This window comes from Lycium barbarum, chromosome 4, assembly GCF_019175385.1.
Source record: "Lycium barbarum isolate Lr01 chromosome 4, ASM1917538v2, whole genome shotgun sequence".
In the NCBI taxonomy this organism is placed as follows: Eukaryota; Viridiplantae; Streptophyta; class Magnoliopsida; order Solanales; family Solanaceae; genus Lycium; species Lycium barbarum.
In genome coordinates this window covers 64,958,865-64,981,090 of record NC_083340.1, presented here as the reverse complement: position 1 = coordinate 64,981,090, position 22,226 = coordinate 64,958,865, and positions in this window count along the sequence as shown.

Here is a 22,226-nt window from a genome sequence, read left to right as displayed (position 1 = left end):
CAGTTGTATGTATTAGTTAGATGATGTAGCCTTGTCGACTTCTATTCTTTTGTGTACAGTATATGTGGAAGCCTAGCTGGCTTGCCCTGTTCTTCAGCATGTTTATGTATATATATATATATGCAGATTGTTCAGAGTTCATGATGTCGCCTAATTATGAGATTAGTCTATGTCATTTTATGGGCCCTTGATGTTCAGTATGATTCAGATATGAGTATAGGGGTGTTTGGTCGCTAGAGGTCAGACACTCGTCACGACTCATCGGTTCGAGTCATGACAGAAGTGGTATCTGAGCAGTTCCTGTTATATCCCGTATTTTGTACATTCGGATATTTCAAGATAATCGCGATAAGTTAAGGGCAAGGCTATTTTCCGGTTTTGTCTTAATGCACAAGTTGTTTATTAGTGGTATGGAAATATTGAGAAAGGCTAGGGGTAAAAAAGGAAAATTCAAAGAAGGTTCATGACAAGGGCCACAAGTGGTCGTGTGGCTTATGTGTGGGTCCCACCCATGTCTTGGCCAATTAACTCAAGCCATGAGTGGGGGCATGTGTCCACCTTGCATTAGTAGGAGCTATATATATATATATATAGATAAGTAATGACAAACAAGACATATTCATCTTCTTTCACAAATTCAAGAAACTTCAAGAAAAAAAAAGAGAACCATATTCGGCCATGGCTAGCCGAATTTGATGCCTTGGAGTTGATAATTTTTTTTTCTAGTCCAACCAATTGTAAGGCCCTTATTAACGTGGAGTAGTTGTTGGAGCAAGCAAAGCAATCATTTCTGCAACTCATAAACCCTAGCCAAGTTGAGAAGTTAAAGGGTAAAGGTAAGGTTTAATCTCCTTTTCTATGTGTTAGGGATGATTTGTGAGTGTTGTAGTATGTACAAATGGATGAAATTCATGAAATATGTGTGTGTGGGTTGTGGCCGTATAGGGGCTGCCTTGGTAAGATGTGATGAATTGATTTTATTTAATATTTTTGGTTGTTGTTGTTGTGGATTCCATGATGAAAATGAAGGTTTGATGGCTTAAAATGAAGTTGTAATCGTTGTGGGCTGTTGTAGGAGTTAATGTGACGTTAGTATGGTTTCTTATATTTGCATGAATAATGTTGTTAACGTGTGGTTGTTGGTATAATTCATGAACTTGGAAGCGAGGAATGTGTTGTTGGTGTTCTTATTGAGTTTGGAAGATTGTGAGTCGGGTTGTTGTGATTAATTCGAATGTAATTGAAGTGCCGTCGAATTATGTAGAAAGGGTTGCTAATGTTAGAATGCATTTTGAATTAATTGTTGAAGTTGTTAATGTGGTCGTGGGTATTGTTGTTGATGATTTGGCCGAGTTGAATTCTCGGGGTTTGTTGAATTTACAGGGGAAATGCTACCCGAATTTCTGTAGGTGAATAGCTAGCTTAGAATCGGATTCCTAAATACTTATAGCTAATGTTTGCTATCTTCAGACGTTGTTGTAGATCTTGGGAAAGCCGAGACTTAAGTTCGGATTAGCTTAGGAAGCGGACAAGGTATGTAAGGCTTACCCTTTCTTTCTTCTGGCATGTCCTAGAGCTAATTAAGATATGACACGCACCTTGGGGTAACTCTATTCTTTAGTTCCGAGCTTGTTTACGATTCTTATTCACTTCTTGACACTAGCATACTTAGTATGGTCGAGCCTTTTGAATGATTGAATAGCGAGCAAAGCATAAAGAGTCCCTATTCCTAAAAGGGTTCTATAAGGATTAATGTTCGTAACTTTCATAGACGGCCTCGGATTGCTTTGAAACGTTCGTAAAGGTTTCTGTAGTGAATAATGTCCATAACTTTCTTACGCTAACTCAGATTGACTCGAAACGTGTTTATAATCCTTCTAGTGTCGATTAGTGTACTCATCTATTGCGTCCAAAGATTGATTTATATGCATATGGTTTCTCACTACTCTGCTCGTGCATCCTGTCATTACTTCCTTCGTTGAGTCCCGGGCCAGGACATGTTCTCGTGCGTACTCCACTGCATTGTTCACCGAGTCCCTCACTAGAGGGCCGGGACACGTTATATGTATATGTATATGATGATATGATGACATGATGATGTGATGATACGGGTGATACGCTCAAATTACACCTATTAATGGTATAACGCGGACGTTGTCAAATATAGTAACCCAACAAGGTTGGGGTCGAATCCCACAGAGAACAATATGTAGGCGATTTAAGCAGATTAGGAATTATCACTAACAATAGCTATGCCCGAACGCATCAATGGTGGTTTTTTATAAGGTTTTGATAAAATATGAAAATATAAATTCTAATCTAGAAAGCAAGTAAATTGATCAATGGCAACAAGAATAGAAGGAAGGAAACTACTTCTCAAGTAACGATCCAATCTATTTCACGAATTGTAAATAGTAGCAAGTTTATGTTATTTAGCCTCGGATAATGACTCTAAATTAACTTCTTCCGAAGATTAACTAGACTACCCAATTGAAGATCCCTCAAGCAATTAGGAGCATTAAGAACACCCGAATATGGCTACAAGTGGTATTGCCTATACCTAGGTCAATTTCCATTAGATGAGGGTTAACGCCCCAAATTCATGTTAATTATTCTATCCCAACTCCGTTCTTCCTCTTCCGAGTTTCAAACAAAGTAAATGGGCGGGTTCAAAGGTTAGCTAATCCATTGAAAACATTCAAGAACAAGAATAATTAAAATAGCAAAAACTTACTTGATTAAGAACAATGCAAATGAATAAATAAGCACAACAAGAGTTTCAATCTTAATTGTCACCAAGAGATTCCCATCAACAAGGATTAAAAAGAAGAGAGAACATTTTTGTAGGAACCCTAGCCTCCAACTTGTGGGAGCTGCCAAAGATATCTAATATTTTGCCCTAGTTTTCTATTTATATGAACTGGAATGGAAGACATCGTCAAAATCCGAGTTCTGGTCGAAAATGCCGAAAATCCTTCAACGCGATCGCGCCATGTGTCTGCGCGATCGCGTGGACGACGTCAGCTCCCCTGCTCCCTTCATCGCGATCGCGTGTCGAGCCTGCGCGACCGCGTGGAATTAATAATGTGCGTAGGCGCGGTCGCGTTACATTCCAGCGCGAACGTGTGGAGTGAAATTCCCGCGTGGGCGCGATCGCGCAGAGTATTTTTCCACGGTATTTTCCAGAACTTCTAGTTATTTCCAGTTTTGCAACTTTTTTGCTTGTTTTCCACACTTAGGCTATAGGGACCTCGTATTACCTGAAACATGACAAAAACTACGTAAAATGACATAGACTTGCTTAAAAACAAGTAAAACTTATAGTTAAAAAGCATCGATTGTGGTGTAAAATCACGCCACATCAACACCCCCAACTTAAAGTATTTGCTTGTCCTCAAGCAAGCCATACAAAATCATGACTCAATCTAACACCTAGATATTATAGAATAACAATGTCTACATTGGTTTTGACTTTGAACTGCCGGCATACATGTTTTTCTTCCAAGGACCACCCCAATTTCTGTTTTAAAGCAACATACACAACTCAAGAACACTACGACTAACCATGAAGCTTCAATGAATGACATCATATTATCGAACATATTATGGTGCACACAAACGCTACTTTAGGCTGTCACTTTATTTTGTTCAATTTTCATCCTTATGCCCTCACATAGACCAAAGAATGTCCCAACACACATATATACGACAAGAATGGGGACGAAGAAAGCCTAAGATCATTCCACAACCAAACTAACTTTCGCATTTCAAACAAGACCAACCGGGCAAGTTCTAGATTATACATGCATAAACAGAATTAAACTAACACTTCACACACACATTGGGGACGAATGATCTTAAGCCATTACTTTCATTCGGGGACGAATGATCTTAAGGGGGGATAATGTAACACCCCGTAAACTTGAACTAGGTGTGAGTATGTAAATATCTAGTGTTAAGATGATATTTTATCTATATGAATCCATTCTTGATGAATTCGGGTGGAGGATGGTCGTTTTGAAGTCAAACCAACTAATGAAGTTCTTAAGGGCTCTTAAATTCGCCTAAATTTTGATAGGTCTGCCTTCTAGGCGATTTTCGTGAAAATCTGTTAAGCATTTGGAAAATATTCCTCAAATACAAGTTGTAGATCTTTGAAAGAGCTTTCCAACGGTATATTATGGGTCTTGAACGGAGCTATGTACAAACAGTTATGACCGTTTTACTGAAGTCTGTCCGCACTGGAAATTTGGTCTGCGTTACGGACCGTCCCTTGGGGCCGTAACGCTCCAAAAATTTCCAGAATCTCACTGGAAATTTTCACCAAGTTACGGTGCCAAGTTACGGGCCGTAACACGTGTTACGGACCGTCCCTTTGGGCCGTAACTTGGCCCGTCAAGTACGTTTTTGGCTGATCTGACTTCGGGAGGCCATAACCCCGTTATTTATTGAGAATTTGGGAAAACTCAAAGAACGAAAGTTGTAGATAATTGAAATACCTTTCCAACCATAGGTCGTGGGACTCCATGTGACATCGGGATAAGAAGATATGAACGTTTTAAGACAGAACGGTCAAGTTGTTGGCCCAACCCAATTCAAAACCGGGTCAGGCCCATTTCCCTTGGTATTTAAGGGAAATGTTCAGCCCTAGCAGCCACATTTCCCATACCAAACATTCCGAATTTTTAGAGAGAGAGATAGAGGATATTTAGAGAGAGAAAGTGGAGAATCGATCAAGTTCAAGGCCCCGAATCCCGAGGCTCGTGAAGGATAAAGAGTAGAACAAGTTGTTGCCGTCGTTCTAAGCTAAAAATTGAACTTGGGGGATGTTGTTTTCGTGGTATCTGCTCATATAAGGTATGCCTAAGATTTTAATGATATTTTTATCCTTATCATTGATAGATTTGACGAGTTAGAATAGAGAAAATGGCATTTGAAGTTCGGTTATAATTTTTGGATATCAAATGATTTGTGGGCTGTTTTGGTATGATTAAATGGGTAGGATTAGTTGGATATTGATATAAAATAATTATTGATATTGTTTATAAGTTGTTGTTCTTGAAATTTGGAAGAATAAAGTGTATGAAGATATTGTATACAAAGCTATACCGGGCTGTTTTGTGACGATATTTTGGGGGGCTGTTTTATATGATTTTCGTGGTTGTTTTGTGATGATATTTTGGGGACTGTTTGGTGGTTGTTATGAGCTGTTTCGTGGGTTGGATTATCGTGGGATTGGCTGTAGTTGTTGTTATTGTTATACTATGGATATACGGAAATAAAGAAGTGTATACAAGCATTGGCATATAAGGTATATTGGGATATTTTGGGAGTAATTTAAGGATGGATTAAATTTCAAGATTCTTTAATGAATGAAAGGAAAAGCAATCTTTTCATGTTCCTTGAACTCTAATTCATGTTTAAATAGTGGTTAATGTGTGTGAGGGGACAAACCCACATTTAACCTAGATTTTAACAAACCCTATATATGTATGTGATATTATGAATGTTTTCCTCTATAAGTTATGTTTAATAATGATGGTTAAGGGTTGGTAATGATATTATCATTGATGATTTAAAACATGGAAATCCTTCGTAAAGAAGTTATACGTTTTCAAACATTGGTTGGAATGACTTATCCTTTCAATATGGCATAATGGTCCGTAATGATAATTTGACTATAAAGATGATTTCTTTTAAACAAGGTCATGCGTGCGTAGGGTCAAGCCCATATCGAACCTTACACGAACTATATTACTTTGTGAAACTCGCTTTTTCCCCATTATTGGATTATTGATCTTAATCTTCTAAAGGTTGGACCTTCAACTTGTTTTGTTGTAAAATGGGTTTCTTAAATGTGAAATTGAATAAGATATTTGAATAAGATTCTCAATCGGTTGTAACTTGAAATGCCTCTATTTGAGATGATGACTTGAGAAGTGAGATTCGACTCTAAGCCATGATTGATAATTTGGTAATATGACATGATTTGTATTTTGTTTATGTTTTTGGGCCTGTATGGGAAAGTTGTGCTAGTTCAGAGGACGATTAGCCTCCGTGGTTTCCTAACCCGGGTATCGATTGATTGATTAGTTTGCTTATGAGTGGCTTGTTTCATATCTTGTTTCCTGTGAGTAGCTTGTGGTGATATTGGATTCGTAAGTGAAATGTTTGGCATGGTAAATGGTAAAGAGTTAAGTTGATATGTCTTTCATTGATCGATATGCGTAATGAACTTTAATGTTATTGACGGTATGACTGCTTTGAGACAATTGGTGAATCGGCTTCTATGCTATGGACTTTATTGTTATGTTTATGCCTAGCCATTCGGGAGGATGAGTGGTCACCGAGGTTTTTATATTCCGATGTGTTTGCCTTGCTATTCGGGAGGAAGAGTAGCCACTATGGATCCTAGTGTATTAATTGCCTTGCCATTCGGGAGGAAGAGTGGCCACTTCCAAGTTCGCTACCTGGGGTGCATTAATGGCCTTGCTATTCGGGAGGAAGAGTAGCCACCGTGAATCCATACTCCGGTGTATTGCGCAGTGTGCCTTGCTATTCGGGAGGAAGAGTAGCCACCGTGAATTCATATTTCGGTGTATTACGTAGTGTTGTTGATATTGATTTGGGTTTATACGGGCGGTTATGATATCCATCCTTTTTATGGAACTAAGCATAATTGCAACTGGGATTTTGAAATGACTTGATAAACTGTTAAACAAATGATATATGTTCATGTGTGGTGCGCTATGCGCGATGTGATTGATTCTTGGGCCTGTGTTGGCACGTGTAATATTCGTAATATCTCATGGAACTGTTGTTGACAATCATGATCACTTGAAAGGCATAATTAAAAGTTGTAACTTAACAAAAGACTTCATAATCGGTTTTGATAATTCTTATGGAGATACATATGTTGAATACTTGTTTATATATTGATTAATGGATTTGTAAACTGTTTAATAAATGATATTGAGAATCACAAAGCGGAATGACTGTTTTATGCTATCTTTTTCAGAACTGATTTCTTTATATATTATTATATTTTATTTTCATAACACTTGTTGTCCCCGAGGCACTCACTGAGTACGAAAGTACTCAGGCATACCATTGTTGTTTTTGATGGTATGTTAGGTAACGAAGAAGAGCAGGTTCGTGATACTTTCGATGCTTAAGAGGACTTGCTACTGCTGTGGATTTGGTGATCCCACATTCTTGTTCGTGGGACACTTCGTGTTTCGTTTATTATTCTGGATTTCCGGGCTGCGTCCCGAAGTTTGACGATTGTTATGTCTCTTAGAAGCTCCATAGATAGTTGTCAGAATTGTGGGTAGATTGTCAAAGTCTCGTACGACTTAATGGGTGTTTGCCACGTTTAAGACTATGACTTATAAAGACTTCCGCTGATTTAATTCATGTGTTCATGATGTGTTGCATTTAATTTATAAATTGTTGGAGGCGAATGTTGAACCTGGCGGGTTCAAGTATCATTATTGTGTTGTTTAGGTTCTTCCGATGTTGTTCGTGACGTCGGATGCCGGTCACGTCTAGGGTGGGTTTTGGGGCGTGACAAGCTTGGTATCAGAGCCTAGGTTTAGATGTGTCCTAGGAGTTGTTTGAGTCTGTGGAGCTGTGTCTAGTGGAGTCTTCCTTGTGCAGCCTGATCACCTGTATAATCGAAAGACTACCAAGGCATTATAGGTGCTTCTCACTCTTCTTTATTCTAGATTGTGCTATAGAGCTTGAACTTCATTTAGGATCGTTCTGACGTGTTCCTTACTTGTGCTTTATGGAGATGACTTTAACTTGTGTTGCAGATGTTAACCGAGTGAACAATTGTGGTATGGAGTGCACATTGTTCTGATGCATAATTTGATGGGTGGTACAGAGTCGCTGGAATTGTATTGTAGGTGTTTGGTATATGTGGTTGTTGTAGAGTTTGGTGGTTGATAAAATTGAGACAAGTATAGAAACAAAAGTAGCCCTTGTTACGGGGAGAACTCTGTCACAAATCTTGTTAGGCTGAAAGGAATAATTAAGGTGTGATATGTTTTAAGTACATGCCGTTAGGGTGAAAGGAACAATTGAGGGTCTTTTGTAAAGAATTAAGAATTATCGTACTTTAAGGTCATATTCTTATTGGATTAAAAGATCTATACTATTTTGATGTTTAGTGGAAGAACTTTATTTTTAGCTTGAAACTCGAAAACAATTGCAGGTGGAATAATTATTTAAGAAGATGATGTAGTTGATTTAAGCTTTAATTTGTTATTTTCAGTTTTGGCGTGAGGTAAGTTAAGCTTGAATCATGTGTTGTTGAATTAACCTCCTTGTCGGAGTATATTGTCTAGACTTAAATGTTGTGAGCTTCCTAGGCAACGCATATAATGTTGAACCTTTCGACTATGTATTCCTCGTGGAAGTTTAGATTAGAGGTATGAATTCCTCGTCCTTGTGTTTAGGCTTGAATGATGTATTCATTATGTGGTCAATCGTATATTACCTCTGAGAAGGATCCTCTTTACTAAAGAACTCTAGAAATTTTAAAATTTGACGTTTAGTGAAGAATCTTAAGCCATGACTTTCATTCGGGGACGAATGATCTTAAGGGGGGGATAATGTAACACCCCGTAAACTTGAACTAGGTGTGAGTATGTAAATATCTAGTGTTAAGATGATATTTTATCTATATGAATCCATTCTTGATGAATTCGGGTGGAGGATGGTCGTTTTGAAGTCCAACCAACTAATGAAGTTCTTAAGGGCTCTTAAATTCGCCTAAATTTTGATAGGTCTGCCTTCTAGGCGATTTTCGTGAAAATCTGTTAAGCATTTGGAAAATATTCCTCAAATACAAGTTGTAGATCTTTGAAAGAGCTTTCCAACGGTATATTATGGGTCTTGAACGGAGCTATGTACAAACAGTTATGACCGTTTTACTGAAGTCTGTCCGCACTGGAAATTTGGTCTGCGTTACGGACCGTCCCTTGGGGCCGTAACGCCCCAAAAATTTCCAGAATCTCACTGGAAATTTTCACCAAGTTACGGTGCCAAGTTACGGGCCGTAACACGTGTTACGGACCGTCCCTTTGGGCCGTAACTTGGCCCGTCAAGTACGTTTTTGGCTGATCTGACTTCGGGAGGCCATAACCCCGTTATTTATTGAGAATTTGGGAAAACTCAAAGAACGAAAGTTGTAGATAATTGAAATACCTTTCCAACCATAGGTCGTGGGACTCCATGTGACATCGGGATAAGAAGATATGAACGTTTTGAGACAGAACGGTCAAGTTGTTGGCCCAACCCAATTCAAAACCGGGTCAGGCCCATTTCCCTTGGTATTTAAGGGAAATGTTCAGCCCTAGCAGCCACATTTCCCATACCAAACATTCCGAATTTTTAGAGAGAGAGATAGAGGATATTTAGAGAGAGAAAGTGGAGATTCGATCAAGTTCAAGGCCCCGAATCCCGAGGTTCGTGAAGGATAAAGTGTAGAACAAGTTGTTGCCGTCGTTCTAAGCTAAAAATTGAACTTGGGGGATGTTGTTTTCGTGGTATATGCTCATATAAGGTATGCCTAAGATTTTAATGATGTTTTTATCCTTATCATTGATAGATTTGACGAGTTAGAATAGAGAAAATGGCATTTGAAGTTCGGTTATAATTTTTGGATATCAAATGATTTGTGGGCTGTTTTGGTATGATTAAATGGGTAGGATTAGTTGGATATTGATATAAAATAATTATTGATATTGTTTATAAGTTGTTGTTCTTGAAATTTGGAAGAATAAAGTGTATGAAGATATTGTATACAAAGCGTATACCGGGCTGTTTTGTGACGATATTTTGGGGGGCTGTTTTATATGATTTTCGTGGTTGTTTTGTGATGATATTTTGGGGACTGTTTGGTGGTTGTTATGAGCTGTTTCGTGGGTTGGATTATCGTGGGATTGGCTGTAGTTGTTGTTATTGTTATACTATGGATATACGGAAATAAAGAAGTGTATACAAGCATTGGCATATAAGGTATATTGGGATATTTTGGGAGTAATTTAAGGATGGATTAAATTTCAAGATTCTTTAATGAATGAAAGGAAAAGCAATCTTTTCATGTTCCTTGAACTCTAATTCATGTTTAAATAGTGGTTAATGTGTGTGAGGGGACAAACCCACATTTAACCTAGATTTTAACAAACCCTATATATGTATGTGATATTATGAATGTTTTCCTCTATAAGTTATGTTTAATAATGATGGTTAAGTGTTGGTAATGATATTATCATTGATGATTTAAAACATGGAAATCCTTCGTAAAGAAGTTATACGTTTTCAAACATTGGTTGGAATGACTTATCCTTTCAATATGGCATAATGGTCCGTAATGATAATTTGACTATAAAGATGATTTCTTTTAAACAAGGTCATGCGTGCGTAGGGTCAAGCCCATATCGAACCTTACACGAACTATATTACTTTGTGAAACTCGCTTTTTCCCCATTATTGGATTATTGATCTTAATCTTCTAAAGGTTGGACCTTCAACTTGTTTTGTTGTAAAATGGGTTTCTTAAACGTGAAATTGAATAAGATATTTGAATAAGATTCTCAATCGGCTGTAACTTGAAATGCCTCTATTTGAGATGATGACTTGAGAAGTGAGATTCGACTCTAAGCCATGATTGATAATTTGGTAATATGACATGATTTGTATTTTGTTTATGTTTTTGGGCCTGTATGGGAAAGTTGTGCTAGTTCAGAGGACGATTAGCCTCCGTGGTTTCCTAACCCGGGTATCGATTGATTGATTAGTTTGCTTATGAGTGGCTTGTTTCATATCTTGTTTCCTGTGAGTTGCTTGTGGTGATATTGGATTCGTAAGTGAAATGTTTGGCATGGTAAATGGTAAAGAGTTAAGTTGATATGTCTTTCGTTGATCGATATGCGTAATGAACTTTAATGTTATTGACGGTATGACTGCTTTGAGACAATTGGTGAATCGGCTTCTATGCTATGGACTTTATTGTTATGTTTATGCCTAGCCATTTGGGAGGATGAGTGGTCACCGAGGTTTTTATATTCCGATGTGTTTGCCTTGCTATTCGGGAGGAAGAGTATCCACTATGGATCCTAGTGTATTAATTGCCTTGCCATTCGGGAGGAAGAGTGGCCACTTCCGGGTTCGCTACCTGGGGTGCATTAATGGCCTTGCTATTCCGGAGGAAGAGTAGCCACCGTGAATCCATACTCCGGTGTATTGCGCAGTGTGCCTTGCTATTCGGGAGGAAGAGTAGCCACCGTGAATTCATATTTCGGTGTATTACGTAGTGTTGTTGATATTGATTTGGGCTTATACGGGCGGTTATGATATCCATCCTTATTATAGAACTAAGCATAATTGCAACTGGGATTTTGAAATGACTTGATAAACTGTTAAACAAATGATATATGTTCATGTGTGGTGCGCTATGCGCGATGTGATTGATTCTTGGGCCTGTGTTGGCATGTGTAATATTCGTAATATCTCATGGAACTGTTGTTGACAATCATGATCACTTGAAAGGCATAATTAAAAGTTGTAACTTAACAAAAGACTTCATAATCGGTTTTGATAATTCTTATGGAGATACATATGTTGAATACTTGTTTATATATTGATTAATGGATTTGTAAACTGTTTAATAAATGATATTGAGAATCACAAAGCGGAATGACTGTTTTATGCTATCTTTTTCAGAACTGATTTCTTTATATATTATTATATTTTATTTTCATAACACTTGTTGTCCCCGAGGCACTCACTGAGTACGAAAGTACTCAGGCATACCATTGTTGTTTTTGATGGTATGTTAGGTAACGAAGAAGAGCAGATTCGTGATACTTTCGACGCTTAAGAGGACTTGCTACTGCTGTGGATTTGGTGATCCCACATTCTTGTTCGTGGGACACTTCCTGTTTCGTTTATTATTCTGGATTTCCGGGCTGCGTCCCGAAGTTTGATGATTGTTATGTCTCTTAGAAGCTCCATAGATAGTTGTCAGAATTGTGGGTAGATTGTCAAAGTCTCGTACGACTTAATGGGTGTTTGCCACGTTTATGACTATGACTTATAAAGACTTCCGCTGATTTAATTCATGTGTTCATGATGTGTTGCATTTAATTTATAAATTGTTGGAGGCGAATGTTGAACCTGGCGGGTTCAAGTATCATTATTGTGTTGTTTAGGTTCTTCCGATGTTGTTCGTGACGTCGGATGCCGGTCACGTCTAGGGTGGGTTTTGGGGCGTGACAAAAACCAACTTAAAACTACTATCCATGGCCTTTTGATATTGAGTGTTACATTCCTCAATCTTTGCATTCAATTCGACCTCCAATTTTTGGATAGCAATTTCAAGTGACTCAATTTGTTGACTTTGCTCAACATGCATTTTTAGATATTCTTCCATCATCCGTGAAAAGCCTTCACGGTGATTTCCATAGGCTTCAAGTTGTTGAGCTTGATTCATTAGCCAATCTTGGCTCAAAATTTCCTCTTTGTCAAGTTTTTCTTCATGGTGAGAATCGTCCAAAGCTTGTAAAAATCCTAGCATGGTGAAATCCATGTTTTGGATAGTTTCATCATCTCCATGTTGAACTACTTCCCACCAATTGGAGATTTCTTCTTTATGACTTAGCTCAATTTCTTCAAGTTGAACCATTTCTTCAATTTCACAACTCTCGTCGTGGTCACAAGAATTTTCGGTTCATCTTGTAAACTTGAAATCTCTTCTTCAACCATTTCATTTTGAGGAGTCGACATTTCCATGACAATTGAGAAACTGGCATCCTCAAATGACTCATTCATTCTTTTTATGGCTTCTCCATTTTTTAAAATGGATTGTTGGAGTAGCTTTCGCTCTTCCTCCATTTTAGCTTCTCGATCTAAGTATGTTTGGAGCAATTCCATAATGCCTTCATGTCCGGCACTTTGTCCTTCATTTGTCATGTTGTTGTCCCTGTCAAACTCAAAATCACAGCTAGCATTTTCGTTAGAACAACTTGGGGGAGGGGAAACAAAATAATTGGGACAATCACCCCAATGTCCACCTTGACCACCACATATGTTACAAACACTCTCATCATAGGAATGAGACGGTGCACACATCTCTCTCCCGGGAGCATATTCACAATCTTGCCAAAAGTGGGGTCCTCCACAATATGGACATGGGTCATCAAAATATGGATTACAACCATCAAACCCATTTTCATTCCAAGATGCCATTTTTTTTTTTTTACAAAAACTGGACAGTTTTGCAAAACTGGACAATTTTGCAGAACTGTGCAATTTGGCAAAATCTGATCAGTTTTTTTTTTTTTTTTTTTTTTAAAGAAAAATAAAAACACAGATAACAACTACACAAATATTCACAGGTTCGGATCAAAGCAAGTTAGCTTATTTCCTAGATTAGCCAAAATACACCAATTGTTCCCCGGCAACGGCGCCAAAATTTGATACGCTCAAATTACACCTATTAATGGTATAACGCGGACGTTGTCAAATATAGTAACCCAACAAGGTTGGGGTCGAATCCCACAGAGAACAATATGTAGGCGATTTAAGCAGATTAGGAATTATCAATAAGAATAGCTATGCCCGAACGCATCAATGGTGGTTTTTTATAAGGTTTTGATAAAATATGAAAATATAAATTCTAATCTAGAAAGCAAGTAAATTGATCAATGGCAACAAGAATAGAAGGAAGGAAACTACTTCTCAAGTAACGATCCAATCTATTTCACGAATTGTAAATAGTAGCAAGTTTATGTTATTTAGCCTCGGATAATGAATCTAAATTAACTTCTTCCGAAGATTAACTAGACTACCCAATTGAAGATCCCTCAAGCAATTAGGAGCATTAAGACCACCCGAATATGGCTAAAAGTGGTATTGCCTATACCTAGGTCAATTTCCATTAGATGAGGGTTAACGCCCCAAATTCATGTTAATTATTCTATCCCAACTCCGTTCTTCCTCTTCCGAGTTTCAAACAAAGTAAATGGGCGGGTTCAAAGGTTAGCTAATCCATTGAAAACATTCAAGAACAAGAATAATTAAAATATCAAAAACTTACTTGATTAAGAACAATGCAAATGAATAAATAAGCACAACAAGAGTTTCAATCTTAATTGTCACCAAGAGATTCCCATCAACAAGGATTAAAAAGAAGAGAGAACATTTTTGTAGGAACCCTAGCCTCCAACTTGTGGGAGCTGCCAAAGATATCTAATATTTTGCCCTAGTTTTCTATTTATATGAACTGGAATGGAAGACATCGTCAAAATCCGAGTTCTGGTCGAAAATGCCGAAAATCCTTCAACGCGATCGCGCCATGTGTCTGCGCGATCGCGTGGACGACGTCAGCTCCCCTGCTCCCTTCATCGCGATCGCGTGTTGAGCCTGCGCGACCGCGTGGAATTAATAATGCGCGTAGGCGCGGTCGCGTTACATTCCAGTACGAACGCGTGGAGTGAAATTCCCGCGTGGGTGCGATCGCGTGGGTACTCTGCGCGATCGCGCAGAGTACTTTTCCACGGTATTTTCCAGAACTTCCAGTTATTTCCAGTTTTGCAACTTTTTTGCTTGTTTTCCACACTTAGGCTCTAGGGACCTCGTATTACCTGAAACATGATAAAAACTACGTAAAATGACATAGACTTGCTTAAAAACAAGTAAAACTTATAGTTAAAAAGCATCGATTGTGGTGTAAAATCACGCCACATCAACGGGGATGGCGGCCAGGATGGCATATGATGACTCTATTCACCGAGTCCCTCACTAGAGGGTCGGGACACGTTATATATATATATATGATATATGATGTTGATATGCATGATTTTCATTTCACAAGGCAAGTGTATTGATGTTTTTAAAAGTCATACTTGTTTCTGGTAAATCTCTATTCTAGTTATGATTCTCTTTATTGTATTTTATGCCTTACATACTCAGTACATTGCTCGTACTGACGTCCCTTCTTGCGGACGCTGCGTTTCATGCCACGCAGGTGTATACAGATGAGTGGAGGATATCTTAGTAGATGTTCCAGCTGGATTGGCGAGCTCCATTTCCTTCCGGAGTGTTGCCGAGACAGAGTATCTACGTTATGGTATATTGATTTATGTTAGAGAATTTGCAGACAGAGTCACGTATATAGCATGTCAATCTAGTAAGTGGCTCTGCAAGCCGACATACCATTATGCATTATGTTACAAATCCCATATGATTACAGATTCTACTTGATTTGAGAACGACGAAAAGAATGGTTTTGACAGGTTTTCATTATGCATTACATTTCGTGATTTAAGAGTCCAGTGAGGTTATGAACGTAACGAGAACCAGCGGGTTCGCTCGGCTCTGTGTAACGGGCTGGGTGCCCATCATACCCTATCAGGATTGGGGTGTGACAAATTGGTATCAGAGCAGTTCGTCCTAGGGGCTGTCTGCAAAGTCGTGTCCAGTTGAGTCCTGTTTATGGGTGTGAAGCCGGCCACACTTATAAACAGGAGGCTGCAAGGCATCTAGGAATTATTGACCTTATTTTTGTCTTAGATCGTGCGATAGATCCAAGTCATAGGAAATGAGATTCCTTTTACTAACCTTTGATCTCGGCGGAAGCACAGTACCGACAGGAGGAGGTGAGTGATGATATGGGAGGTCACAGAGGTAGGTTCTGATATTTTTGTTCTTTTACCTGAAATTGGGGGCCCTGGGTGGCTAGGATATGTCGTATACATATGTATGCCCTGCAAGGCATTGTTGGTAATTGCTGCGTGCATATTTTTGAATAGTAAGAATTGTAAAGGAGACTCTGTCAGAATTTTTCAAAATCAGGTCGTTTAGTTAGGTACACTTAACAGGAAGAAACGTAGAAAGGAAATATCGTAAATAGACAATAAGTGGGATGCGTTGTTTTAAAGGAGTTATGGATTTGGCATGGCATGAAGAACGATTGCGAGAAAGACGATTAGCAGCCTGAAGGATTAAAATGGGTTACATTCGAGGTTTAGTAGGAGCAAGGTCTATTGGGCGATTCAAGGAAACTCGACCAATGAGTTCTGCTGTAGATTATTATATAAGAGTGGCAAGCGGAAGTCCAAAGAGGTGGATAATCGAGTATTTATAAGTAACGACAACGAAGGTGTGTTCGCTACCATCGGGAATCTAGAAATCTAGGATGAAAGGTAGTCATACACATAGGTGAAAGGTGAATATTGAGGATTGAAAAGGTTAAAATAGTAATCGTTAAAGGAGGGAGATGTGTTACGAGAATGTTTTGGAATCTGTTAAGACTTCAACTTGTTCCAGATTATGCGATGAAGGTCATGCGGTGAGGTGGATGCGATTATATCAGCATCAATGCACCGGATTTCATCGGAGTTTCAAGGTTAAGCGTGCTAAGGTGAGAGAAATCTTAGGATGGGTGACCTCTGGGAAGTGTGCAAGAAATCCTATAAATCCAGACATGAGAAGCTAGAATATCCTAAAGGAAGTTAGAGTATGCGGAGTGGTTAGAAACCTTAAGGAGGTCGCGTAGGACGAGGCGGACTAGATCGGTGAAGAGAAGGAAGGTGCATCACGGCTCTAGAACTTGGATGAGGTTGATTTGAAAATATTTTGTAAGAGAGATGGTAGTAAATATATATATATATATATGGTATCCTATTTATGACTGTATCGATGGGCATGTGTATCCCAGCAACCGGTGTTACGGTATGGAAGGCATCAATCGAGCAGGGGTACTGAAGTTCAAGTGACAACAAAACAAAATAAACGGTACAAGTGTTACAAGGTAAGCTGATGTTATTTTTGCTACGGGTTAAGATTGGAAAGTTCTAATACAACGATATTTGGAAAAGAAAGAGAGTGAGTAAATGGAAGGCAAGGATATCAAAATGTCGGAAAAAGTTAAAAATAAGAAACATGATTGAGCAAAGCCTCCAAAAGAAACGACGGGCAAAGCACGAGACTATTTGGGTAAAAATTCAAAGGTAGGCATGTGAAAGGGATAGAGTATGGTAATATGGAACAAAAGAGGAATGTGTGGGGTTCGAAAACCGATTTCAATAAGTGGGGATAAAATAATAGTGACCACGACAAGGAATGTGAAGTAAGAGAAAGAATGATTAAGCCTCGCAACGATACAAAAAAAAATTCCAACTCTTGAAAAATATATTTTAAAAAAAAGGGATAAATGTGTAACCATATTGATGTGGTAGCTTCGGACATGGAGAAGCTTTCCTAAAAAGATGACTTAGAAATGAAACGGATTTGCGCGTATAAAGTAATATTTCACGAACTTCAGAACCGATACTACAAATAACAAGAGGAGAAAGGTGCTCGAGGAGGAAGAAACCCAAGGAAGGCTAAGGATAAAAGGTGTACCAATGGGCTGATTGAAGGAAAAGGAGAGTATATAGGAGGAAAGTAATTAAAAATCTCTAATCATGAGAGTAAGAAGGATACTTCAATAAGTTGGCGGCAGAAAACTAATTAATCATCAAGGAAAGAACAAGGATGATGAGTCGGTACGATTGATTAGAAAATTAATGATACGAGGCAAGATCTTCCGTAAAGACCGAGAGGCTCGATTATAAAGGAAATAGAATGAAGTGTAAGGAACGTGCATGGAAGACCACTCGGCCGAAGCATCATAAAGATAGATAAAGGTTCGATGAACGAAGGTAGAGAGAGTGTAAACTGTAAGAATTTTATGCTAAGATCAAAAGTAGCAGGACGCTCGAAACACATGGATGCACAGCTGCAACACAAACGCGTAGTTAAGAAGAATTACGAGTAAGTGAGCTAAATGGGTGAAAGGATTAATAGTGGATGGAAAGATATGGGAATATTGACAAGAATGACGATATAGGGGCAAATGAAAGAAAAACTTATGGTAAGAAGTTTTCGATCTGTTATGCGCAGAGTCGGAAAGAAAGACGAGGAGTAAGGTATAATCGAAGACTTCATAAAAGGACATAGTGAATCTCGATGTCCCCATGAACTTGTGAGTTCAGGACACCGTTAGTCATAAAAGACAGAGGTATGGAAAGACGAAAAAGAAGGCATCGGAATTGGATACCCTTATGAGTATTCTAGTTAAATACGAGAGTGTAAGTAGCAAGAAGATAGACAAGTCAGACCATACGATGACGGAACCCCGGCCTTAAGAAGATAGTGAAGGGAGGTAGATAATTATCGAAGACGAGGGTACTCGAACACTATTGGCGTATAAGGATCTCCTTAATAAGGGGGGGGGGGGGGGGGGAAGAAAATATTATGTTAGACTTAAAAGGAATCACGACATTTTCAAGGTCCAGAGGAGGAAAATTTATTAGTTCGGGGCCAGAGTTCAAAACATATCGGCATATCAGGAGGATACCTGAAAGAAGTGGAAACGAATTGACAATAAGTGTACCATGAGGCAGATATTCCAAAGACCGCATTTAGGACCCGATACAGGCACTACGAGTTTAGGGTGATGTCTTTTGGGCTGACCAACGCCCCAGCAGTGTTTATGGACCTGATGAACCGAGTATTCAAGCCGTTCCTAGATATTTTCGTGATTGTATTTATTGATGACATCCTAGTCTATACAAGATCAGAAGAGGAGCATGCAGATCATCTGAGGGCGGTACTTGGGGTACTCCGGCACTAGAAATTGTATACTAAATTCTCTAAATGTGAATTCTGGTTGACTTCAGTGGCATTTTTGGGGCATATCATCGGTGCTGATGGCCTTCGGGTGGATACACAGAAAATCGAGGTCGTAAAGACTTGGCCGAGACCGATGACACCTACTGAGGTACGTAGTTTTCTGGGATTGGCAAGATATTATAGGAGATTTGTGAAGAAGTTTGCTTCGATTACAGTGCCATTAACGAAGCTGACTCAGAAGGCAGCTAAGTTCCAGTAGACTGATGCTTGTGAACGAAGCTTCCAGTTACTGAAAGAAAGACTACAGCTCCAGTTCTGACTCTCCCTGAGGGACCAGACGGTTATGCCATTTATTGCGATGCTTCCGGTGTTGGGACAGGTTGTGTATTAATGCAGCATGGCAGGGTTATAGCCTACGCCTCCCGGCAGCTCAAAAAGCACGAAAGAAATTATCCTACTCATGATTTGGAGCTAGCAGCAGTAATTCATGCTTTAAAAATAAGAAGAAATTTTCTATATGGTGTCCATGTGGATATTTATACGGACCACAAGAGCCTTCAGTACATCTTTAAGCAGAAGGAGCTGAATTTGCGGCAAAGGAAGTGGTTAGAGTTGCTGAAAGACTACGATGTCGATATTTTATATCACCCTGGAAAAGCCAACGTAGTAGCAGATGCGCTCAGCCGTAAGTCCATGGGCAGCCTGACGGACGTGCAGCCCGGAAGGAAAGAAAGGGTTCGTGAGATTTACCAGCTAGCTAGTCTTGGAGTCCGTTTGGATGATTCTGGAAATCATTTCAAGAAGTATTGGGGACCCAGGTAAGTCTTAGTGCCGCATTCCACCCGCAGTCTGATGGACAGGCCGAGCGTACTATTCAGATGCTAGAAGATATGCAGCGGGCCTATGTTATTGAATTCAAGGGTGGCTGGGATGATCATTTTCCACTTATTGAGTTTGCTTATAATAATAGTTACCATTCTAGCATCCAGATGGCGCCGTATGAGGCCCTGTATGGCAGGAAGTGCAGGTCACCGATCGGTTGGTTCGATGTTGGCGAAACTAAGTTAATCGGCCCAGATATAATTCAGCAGGCAGTTGATAAAGTGAAACTCATTCAGGAACGGTTACTGGAAGCCTAGAGTCGACAGAAATCATATGCCGATAATCGACGTCGACACTTAGAGTTCTAGGTTGGCGATTGGGTATTTCTGAAAGTGTCACCCATGAAGGGTATAATGAGATTCGGCAGGAAGGGATAGCTCAGTCCGAGGTATATTGGACCTTATCAAATTGTCCGTAGGGTTGGCAAGGTCGCCTATGAATTAGAGTTACCATCTGATTTAGAAGCAGTGCATCCAGTCTTCCACGTGTCCATGCTTCGTAAATACATTGGGGACCCTTCCAGAGTGTTTCCCATAGATGATATCCAGGTGACAGAGGAGCTATCCTACGAGGAACAACCTATAGCCATACTGGATCGTCAGGTGAGAAGATTACGCACCGATATGTGGCTTCTGTTAAGGTATTGTGGCGAAACAATAACACATAGGAGATGACCTGGGAAGCCGAGGAAGATATGAAGAAGAAGTACCCCTATTTATTTCCTATGCCTATAGGTAATCTAAATTTCTAAAGCGGATATGTTGATTGATGAATGAACTTCATGTGATAGCTATAAAAGCGATCTCCCCAAAGTACTATAAGACCCCATAAGACCAGTTCAACATTCGAGGACGAATGTTCTAAAGGGGGGGAGGATGTTATATCCCGTATTTTGTACATTCGGATATTTCAAGATAATCGCGATAAGTTAAGGGCAAGGCTATTTTCCGGTTTTGTCTTAATGCCCAAGTTGTTTATTAGTGGTATGGAAATATTGAGAAAGGCTAGGGGTAAAAAGGGAAAATTCAAAGAAGGTTCATGACAAGGGCCACAAGTGGCCGTGTGGCTTATCTATGGGTCCCACCCATGGCTTGGCCAATTAACTCAAGCCATGAGTGGGGGCATGTGTCCACCTTGCATTAGTAGGAGCTATATATATATATATATATATAAAGAGAAAGAGAGATAAGTGATGACAAACAAGACATATTCATCTTCTTTCACAAATTCAAGAAACTTCAAGAAAAAAAAAAGAACCATATTCGGCCATGGCTAGCCGAATTTGATTCCTTGAAGTTGATCAAAAAAAAAAATTTCTTCTAGTATTCCAACCAATTGGAAGGCCCTTATTAACGTGGAGTAGTTGTTGGAGCAAGCAAAGCATTCATTTGTGCAACTCATAAATCCTAGCCAAGTTGAGAAGTTAAAGGGTAAAGGTAAGGTTTAATCTCCTTTTCTATGTGTTAGGGATGATTTGTGAGTGTTGTAGTATGTACAAATGGATGAAATTCATGAAATATGTGTGTGGGTTGTGGCAGTATAGGGGCTGCCTTGGTAAGATGTGATGAATTGATTTTATTTAATATTTTTGGTTGTTGTTGTTGTTGATTCCATGATGAAAATGAAGGTTTGATGGCTTAAAATGAAGTTATAATCGTTGTGGGCTGTTGTAGGAGTTAATGTGACGTTAGTATGGTTTCTTATATTTGCATGAATAATGTTGTTAACGTGTGGTTGTTGGTATAATTCATGAACTTGGAAGCGAGGAATGTGTTGTTGGTGTTCTTATTAAGTTTGGAAGATTGTGAGTCGGGTTGTTGTGATTAATTCGAATGTCAGTGAAGTGCCGTCGAATTATGTATAAAGGGTTGCTAATGTTAGAATGCATTTTGAATTAATTGTTGAAGTTGTTAATGTGGTCGTGGGTATTGTTGTTGATGATTTGGCCGAGTTGAATTCTCGGGGTTTGTTGAATTTATAGGGGAAATGCTACCCGAATTTCTGTAGGTGAATTGCTAGATTAGAATCGGATTCCTAAATACTTATAGCTAATGTTTGCTATCTTCTGACGTTGTTGGAGATCTTGGGAAAGCCGAGACTTAAGTTCGGATTAGCTTAGGATGCGGACAAGGTATGTAAGGCTTACCCTTTCTTTCTTTTGGCATGTCCTAGAGCTAAGTAAGATATGACACGCACCTTGGGGTAACTCTATTCTTTAGTTCCGAGCTTGTTTACGATTCTTATTCACTTCTTGACACTAGCATACTTAGTATGGTCGAGCCTTTTGTATGATTGAATAGCGAGCAAAGCATAAAGAGTCCCTATTCCTAAAAGGGTTCTATAAGGATTAATGTTCCTAACTTTCATAGACGGTCTCGGATTGCTTTGAAACGTTCGTAAAGGTTTCTGTAGTGAATAATGTCCATAACTTTCTTACGCTAACTCAGATCGACTCGAAACGTGTTTATGATCGTTCAAGTGTCGATTAGTGTACTCATCTATTGAGTACAAAGATTGATTTATATGCATATGGTTTCTCACTACTCTGCTCGTGCATGCTGTCATTACTTCCTTCGCTGAGTCCCGGGCCAGGACATGTTCTCGTGCGTACTCCACTGCATTATTCACCGAGTCCCTCACTAGAGGGCCGGGACACG